Below are 8880 nucleotides of genomic sequence, written 5' to 3'. Positions count from 1 at the left end.
CCTTCATACAGTGTTTCTATTTTGAGAAAAAAAAACTGTTCACTGGTTTGACCAAGTTCTCTTACTATTCATGAGACATTTTTACACTTTTTTTTTTCATTTTTACAGTTTTCTGTGCTTCCAGTTCAGTGTTATGGTATACTTCTGACCACCTATTTACTACAAGTGACACCTGGCTCTACAGTGCCACAGGACCCGCTCAATTAATATTTCATCGGATGGAAAGTACCATCTCAGAATGTATGGTCAATTGTAGAAAAAGTAAATTTTACACATTAATCAAAATATGAAAAATAATTTGATCACAATTTATCTTATAGGTTTCAAGTTTGGCCCCCTTGTGCAGAGCCAGTAACATATGAGCTGAGAATCACAGATACAGTCCTGAGTAATAGCAGAAGAGACTGACATAAGAGGCATTATAAAGGAACTTAGTGGAAACTCAAGATGGAAAAGGGGAGTGAGTATAATGGCAGGTGCCACAGATGACCTTGAAGGTTTGAAACTGGGGATATTGAATGTCTCCTCATTGCTCTTGGGATACACTTGGGATCTCAAGCCTGGAATAAAAGGCCCTGTGATATCTGACTTCTGACTCCCATTCTACTCTCACTTATCGCTATTATCTCTCAAATTTACTAGCCACAGGTGCAGGCTTTTCAGTTCTCAGAAACCACTAGGCTACTTCCCAACTCAGAGTTCCAAATGCTATCTATGGCATAAATGCCATGTGTCTTGCTTCTTCCCCTATTATCTGGTTAATTCATATACTCTCTAGGCTTCAGCTTATATGGTGTTTTCTCTCCTCCCACCCCAAGACTAGGGTAAGACCCCTGTTATAGGCATCCATAGCTTTCTGTACTCTTCTTCATAGCACTTAATACAGTTGTAATGATTTGTTTAATATGTCTCTCTCCTCACTAATTGATGATAAGCTCCATAAGATTAAAGACCATGTTCGACTTGCTCATTGCCCACCCCAAGATACTGGCACAGAGTGCGGCATTTAATAAGCAGTTGACACTCTGTTCATAAAGCATGGAAGGATATTTGAGTGAATAAATACTACCTATCAACTGGAATACTGTTCCTCTCTCTTCTTCACCTGTTATCTGGTTAACTCTTATGTACCTCCAGGTCTCAGTTTATGTATTGTATTCTCAGGGATGCCTTCCCTAATCGATCTCTGTCACATGCTGTGACAGCTTAGGGGAGTGAGGAGGAAAAGCTCCTTCAGAGTACAAGGCAATCTCCCTTTCAAGTATGGCTAGTTTAGAGCTATGCTTAGATATTATGGAAATACCTCCACAGACATCAGTTATGTGGAACGATTAGGGCTGCAAATGAAGGCTTGAGAGCCAGTGCATCCAGTTGTGAGTTACCATTTCTAACAGAAAAAAACAGTCAGAGATGAAACTTCAAAAAGTGCCTATGTTGAGCTGGAAAGTTTTAAAAGGAAATAATGTTTAAACTTTCAAATACTTTAAAGGGGTCAAGGAGAACAAAGGTTCCGGAAAGATAATTGGATTGGTGGTCATTGGGGAGTGCAGCTTTTACAAATGATGGGAAAATAGCCGGTATAAAATATTTTTGAAGAAGTTTGATGCTAAAAATTGAGAGAAATGAGATAGGAACTACAGAGTTGAGAGTGAGGTCAATTAAATTTTTACGAAATAGGACAGAACTATGCAGCTTTTGGAAAATACACCTTTTACATTGGCCAAGTCTGAATTCAGTTTAGACTTTTGACTACCTTTTTTTTTTTTTTTTTTTTTTTTAGGAATACTGTCTCCTTGGATTTTACTATCTCTCTTCCTTCTCTTTCTTTGTTCTTCCTTTTGCTCCCTACCCCTAGACTTGTGCCGTTCAATAGGTAGTGACAAAACACATGGCTATTGAATACTTAAACTGTATATAGCCTGAATTACATGTACTATAAGTGTAATTATATGAAAAGTAATGTAAATATTTTATTAATAATTTTTATATTGATTATATGTTAAAATGATATTTTAGATGTAGTTAGTTAAATAAAATATGTTATTAAAATTAACTTCATATGTATTTTTTACTATCTTTAAATGTGGTAGCTTAGGAAAATTTTTATTACATATGTAGCTCACATTATATTTCTATTGGCAGCACTTCTTTAGACTTTATTACCTATATCGTTCCTCTAGACTTCAGAAACCACCTCTAGACAATTGACGCATAAACATACATCTTCACATAAACGTATGGTTAGACCTCTCCTCTGAGCCCCAAACCATTATATTCAATTGCCAATTAGACATCTTTTAAAATTCTCAAAATAGAATTTCACCCCATAGGAAGCTTGTGTAAAATCAAACTTATCTCCTGCTCTCCTCCTTCCCCAAACCTGACCCTTTTCCAGTGTTTCCAGTCTCAGTGAGTGTTGCCATCACCCTGTTGCATAAACCAGAATTTTAGATCCTTCTTCTTTGAACCTTACATCCAATCTATCATGAATTCTTGCTCATTTCATATCCTAAATATTTCTCCAATTTGTTCATTCCACTCATCTCCACCACCCAGTCCATTCCACCATAATCTCTTTCCTAGGTAATTTCAGTAGTTTTTTCCACATCCAGTTTTGCCAGCTTCCAATCTGTTCTTCACACTTTGGCAAGAATTAAGTTATAAAATTTAAACCTGATCATATCAGCCTCCTTTATAAAAACTTTCCATGGATTCTTATTGCTGTTAGAATAAAGACCCAAATTTGTAATATCGTTTTCAATACCCCTACATTCTCTGTCCCCTGCCCACCTCTCCACCCTCCCTTATACCATTTTCCCCTAACTCGCCATTCCTCACTGACCCTCTTTCAGTACCTTGAAATTGTCCTGTTGCCTCCAGAAATAGGGCCTTCGTATATGTTCTTTTCACAAGTCATCCACTTCTCCTTTTCCTGGTAAATCCTCTTCAGCCTCTAAATTTCAGCTCAGTCATAACTTCTTTAAGGAAATCACTCCCCCACTACTACAAGTAATAATAACAGTGGAGTGGCAGTGGTAGTGATGATAGCATGTAGCATATATTGAGGACTTATTATATACTTGTCTCTCTTCTAGTATCTTACACACAACTTGTTAAGTTTTAAAACTACTTTTTAATCTCCATTTTTCAGAGTGTACTCCATTAAAATATCCATTTCCTAAGGAGGATATTGATGCACAGACAGGTTAAATAATATTCCTATGATCTGCTAGAAAGTAGTATGGTCAAGATTCAAAATCAGATATCTTGGTTCCAGACCCCACAGGGTTAAAAACTACTTTAATTGTCTTTTCAGACTAAGCTAAACCTCCCTGCTATGTCTCATATCTCTATTAACCTTGCCTTCATAATAATGATGTTATAATTTTAAATTCATTTGGGTGGTTATTTGGTTATTGTCTCTCTCCCATAATTTCTCCAAAGGTTTTAAGAAGAGAAGAGGCATATATAACCGTATCAGCTTTTGTTTATTGTTTAACCATAGTACCTAGCACTGTGGCTGACATAAAGTAGACACACAATATATTTGAATAAAATGATACAAAATAAATGTACATATATGAAGAAGAAAGGAAGGAAGTAGGTTCCATATTTCCAGTTGTTATTTCTTTATTGAGCACAGCTTAGTGTACCATTTTCTATCTACTAATTCCTACATCTGTCTTAGGAATTTGACTTTTACACTAACAACAATAAACTCAGAGATCCTGTCTGGTGTGTACCAAATGACTTTAGGACTTCTCCTGAATAATTATTTGATTATGAAGAGCTGATTCATTCAATATTTATTTTAGGCAGAGGTGTGAAAACTAAATCAACCATTAAGTAATAAACCGATAACAAAATTATTACTACCAAGTTTGCTAACACACCCTATATTCCAACTAGACTAGGGACTACTTTCCATTCCTCAACACTTCATGAGCTTTCATACCTCTGATACTTTGCTTAGCATTCCCTTTTCAATTCTTCTCTTCTGAGAAAATGTCTACATGCCTTTCAAGGCCAGGGTCAAATCTCTTCTCCTGGGTAACCTGTAATAAAGCACCCCTACTGTTTTTTGTTTGTTTGTGTGTGTGTTTGTGTTTCTTATATAAGTGCAGGGACTAACTACAGCATGGTTGCTCTGTTGAGGATATGGCTATATCATTATAGTTAAAATCGGAAGTTCCCTGAAGGGGTGGGCATTCCTAATGTCAATCACATGGAGAAGAGCTAAACCCTCAGACAAGAGACCAAGAGTGGAGCTCTGGCCCACTCTTCTGTCTCTCACTCTTGGAAATAGATCTCCTGGGGCTGAGCCATGCATAAACTTCCAGTCACTGGGAGAAAAGACAGCATATGCCTCTCAGAGGTAGGCTTAGAGATAGGTAAGGAGGCCTCACTATAGGGAACCATAAATGCAAGATGAAACTCACTCATATAAACCAGATTATCAGGATCAGCAGCCTTCAGACTATTTCAACACCCTGATCTGTCACAGTCAGTTATGAGATGCCTTATAATTAACACATTCCTACTAATAATGTACCATAGTTTAATATGATTTACTTTTTATATAACTAGAGTGGATTCCAGATTATCTTAATATTAATACCTTCTTTACTCCTTTACGTTGTGATACGCTATCTTGAATGGAAGAAAATGAAGAGGAATCATAGATAAGCTAGTGGGTAATTGCTCATTCATTACATGAGGAAATCCATGGAGGTGTGTCAAACAGTCAACCTTGTCTGCCAACTTGCTTTCTCAGTGGGAAGAAAGGGTTGAGAACTATTTCTCTGGTTGTATATTACTATATTTTGTTTTCCAACCCCAGTCAAAGAGTGATCCCTCTAATTTCTCTGTGCTTCAGGGAAACATTTGGGCCAGAACGAATGGGAGAACAATGCCTTCTTGTAGTCACCATGGTTTTGGCAGCAGTGGTGACTACTTTCCCAGGGGAAAAATGAGTATCTGGGAACAGGTTTATGTGCTGTGGAGATTTCCTCCTCCCACAAGAAGATTTGCTCTTTACTGCCAAACTAGAGTGTTACTTTATTATGGAAAAGGCACTTTTCTTACAGAAAGCATTTTTAATACCCCCAGGAAAATTAACTCATTCCTATGTGTTCTCCCATAGGTCTGAATGCATGACTATACTATATTCTATCACTTTGCATCCTAAATATTTTTTTTACATGACTGCCTTCCAGGAACTGGAGCTTACAGTGCCTTGGATTAGTATTGCTTATTAACACTATGCTCGAATAAAACACTATCAATTTTTGGTTGAACACGACCAACAAAGCAAACAAACCTTCATCACGTTAAATATGGGGTCTTTCTTTTTTTTGTCTTGGGTATTTTTTTTAAATAACAATCTTAGTTTAAGACATTATTTTTTCATTCCGCAGCTTTAATTTCACATGGTATATAAGGGGCACTCAAACATTTGTTAATTAATTTATCATCTATGCCTTACTAACATACAAAACGTGACATAGAGAATAAAGCAATGAGTCATACCCTGAGTTGTTTTTCTGAAACTCAAATTTTATGGAAACAGCCCTTGAAAAGTTTATTCAAGGCCTAGTAAATAAAATTCAAGCTCCCTGATTTTTAGCATGCTTCTACTCCCACCAGGCATTTTGTAAGCCAGAAAATATGGCCTAATATAAACCAGAGTTCAAGAGGCCTGTCTTCCAGTCACCTTTCTCTTTTCTAGCTTCCTACTCTTCCTAGATTATTTTACTCAGTTTCAAGGCTTTAAAGAGATATATATATAGTGTACATATATACACACATATATACACACACACACACATATATATACATATATATGTACACTATGACTTGTAATCTCTATGTCTTTTATATCCAATTGCCTGTTAGACATCTCCACTTAGATAACTGAACATGGATAAAATAAAACTTGTATTTCTAAATTCAGACTTCCCCCACCCCAAGAAAGTTTTCCCCTTCAGTTTTCTTCAACTCAATAAATACTATTACCTCCCCCCAGATGCTCAAGGCAAAAAAATCTAGGCATTTTCCTTGCCAGCTTTTTTCCCCCTCATACCTACCCCTCAAATGTAAATATCAGAAAATCCTGTTGTCTCATCGCCCAAAACATAACCCAAACCCATCTATATTTTTCCATCTCTACTACTATCCAAATTCTGAACTACTGAAATATACTCCTAGCTAGAGATCTCCCTACTTCCACCCTTACCCTTCATGATCCATTTCCTGAAGATGTAAATATGTTATGTTTCATGGCAAAGGGGAATTAAATAATCCTGGATTATCCAGTGAGTCCAATGTAATATTTAAATGCTAAAAACAGAAGCAGAAGAGTCAGAATCAGAATGGTACGATGTGAAAAAGATTTACCTGGCTACTTCAGTCTTTGAAGTGTAAGTGGGCCCTGAGCCAAGAAATATAGACAGACTCTAGAAGCTGGAAAAGGCAAAGAAGTGGATTCTTCCATCAAGCCTCCAGAAGGGCATTGACACCTTAATTATAGCCCAGAGAGACTCATTTTAGACTTCTCACCTCAAGAACTGTGAGAGAATAAATTTATCTGGTTTTAAACTACTGAGTTTGTGGCAATTTGTTATAGTAGCAATAGAAAACTAATACACCCTCTCAAGGCTTAGGAGAGCATTTAAAACAAAATGCAAACTCCATACTCTATGTTACAAACTGTACAAGATCAGTGCTTCAATCTCATCACCAACCACTTTTCCCTGCCTTTTATGAGTTTCTCAAACATGCAAAGCTTATTTCTGCCTTAAGAAATTTTTACTAACTCTCCTCTGTACCTAACATGCTCTTTCCTTAAAGTCCATGACTAGCTTCTTGTTACTCATGTCTCAGCCTGACTGTTTCCCTTTTCCTACAGACCTTTTCTAACCATCTAATCTAAAGTAATTCCCAGTCATTCTTTGTCACATTGGTCTATTTTACGTTCAGCATAGCATTTACTAGTTTTTGCTATTTTTATGATTTATGTATTTTTTATATTTGCCTCCCCAATCTCCTCTATAAAAATATAAGGTCCATGAGAACAGAATCTATAATTGTGATGACACATAGTTGTTGGTTCACAGTCTCCTTTACACAGATGGCAAGGAGAAACCAAAGAAAAAGGCTCCAGATTGGCAGATGGTAGTTTTAGGAAGCAAGGGAACTTACCAGGTTTGTCTGTGGTGACCACAAAACAAATAGACCTGTCTGCCAGAATCTTAAAAGTTTATATAGAGGCCTTCACTGAGTTCAGTCATGTATTCAGTTCAGATGGTCTCAACAACACGTTACTCCATCAAGCCTTCATCTTTGAGAAGAGCTCCCACTGTTGGAACAGTGAGCAGAATGTACATTCCAAGGGCAGGGGAGAGGATGTGGACCTGGGTCCAGTTCGTGGGGCAACCCACAGTCACGTCCGCTGATGACCTTCTACAGCAATAGTAGGCACTATAAAGTACTTATTGTATAAATTTATGAATAAATGGTGCAATGAATGACAGCCATTTCATAGTACTGAATGTAAGGATTTTTAAAAAATTTTAAGCAGCATAAAAATTTTCATAAATTTACAGGAAAATTAAAACAACAGAAAATGAGCTACATGAGTTTTTTCACTGAGTCCATAAATCCTCACTGACCCCACATTGTTTCATAGATAAGAGGTAAGCTAGGAGCAATATTCATCATTCTTCCACAATTCTTTTGGTAGACTCTTTTCCCCAACAAATCTTACAAGCACTCGTTATAAGAGAAAGTTTCCCCATGTTGCCATATCAGCACAGACTTGGTTTTGCATTATCATAGAAATGTATTTTCACCTGAAATAATTGCATTGCTCTAGAATTTAATTCTGAAGGCAGGGATTTTTTTCTGCTTTGTTCTTTGCTGTGTATTCAGGGTACATCTCAAAAATATGCATAATCCTGTTATCGGTGAACTTGTAATCAAACTGAGAAGAATGAGACTTACACCCATGAAATGCCAGAGGATTGTACAAAGCATATATTGAGAGCTGGGAGGTGTTATATGGGCAACAAGAGCTTGGGAAGTTGGGAAGATGATAGATGGGCATGTCTTAAAGAACTTGGATAGACCTTGGTCAGAAGGAGTAGGATTTGGATAAATAAAGGTACATGATGAAGGTAATACAGATAGGGTAAAATGCACCAAATGAAGAAAGAAAGTGATTTATTTAGAGAACCATAAGGAGAAGGGCTTGGCTTAGGGATGGTACATGCTGAGTGCAAAACATAAGGAAGTAAACTCAAATGATGTAGTTAGAAATATCAAGATAATTAACCAAACAAATTGAAACTTGAGACTTGATGGTCAAAATGGATTCATAACACTATAAGTGATGGAAGAGTCTTAAATAAGGAAGTATTTTGAGGAAAGGAGTCTTGAGAATCAAGAAAAAATTAGATTATTCAGTAACTAGAGTACATCAGATTAAAGGCATAAAAAATATAATTTCAAAGGAAGATTCCAGAAATTGTATAATGACTTTAAAAGAAGTGAGAAGGGTACTACTTTATGATCTCTGCTTCTCTCCTATGAGGTAACAAATCCCAGCTCATTTCCCACTTCTTCTATAATGCCTTTGCTGACCAATACAGTGGGAATTTTTGCTTCCAACTTAGGACATTATATTCAGATTTCTAAGAAGGATAAATTCATTAACTCAAATGAATTAATATCAAAACATGGCCTTTAGAGATGAGAAGTCAAAATGATGAGAAGTCAAAGAAGCTCTTATGACCAACATCAAAGTTGTGACAGAAACACAGAGCAAACAGCAAGCAGAGTTGCCTGGTGTCTAGATGAACAAGCCCTACAACTAGAGAGAAA

The sequence above is a fragment of the Pteropus vampyrus genome, unplaced genomic scaffold (assembly GCF_000151845.1).
Source record: "Pteropus vampyrus isolate Shadow unplaced genomic scaffold, Pvam_2.0 Scaffold674, whole genome shotgun sequence".
Classification (NCBI taxonomy): domain Eukaryota; kingdom Metazoa; phylum Chordata; class Mammalia; order Chiroptera; family Pteropodidae; genus Pteropus; species Pteropus vampyrus.
Note: the sequence above shows the minus strand (reverse complement) of the source record.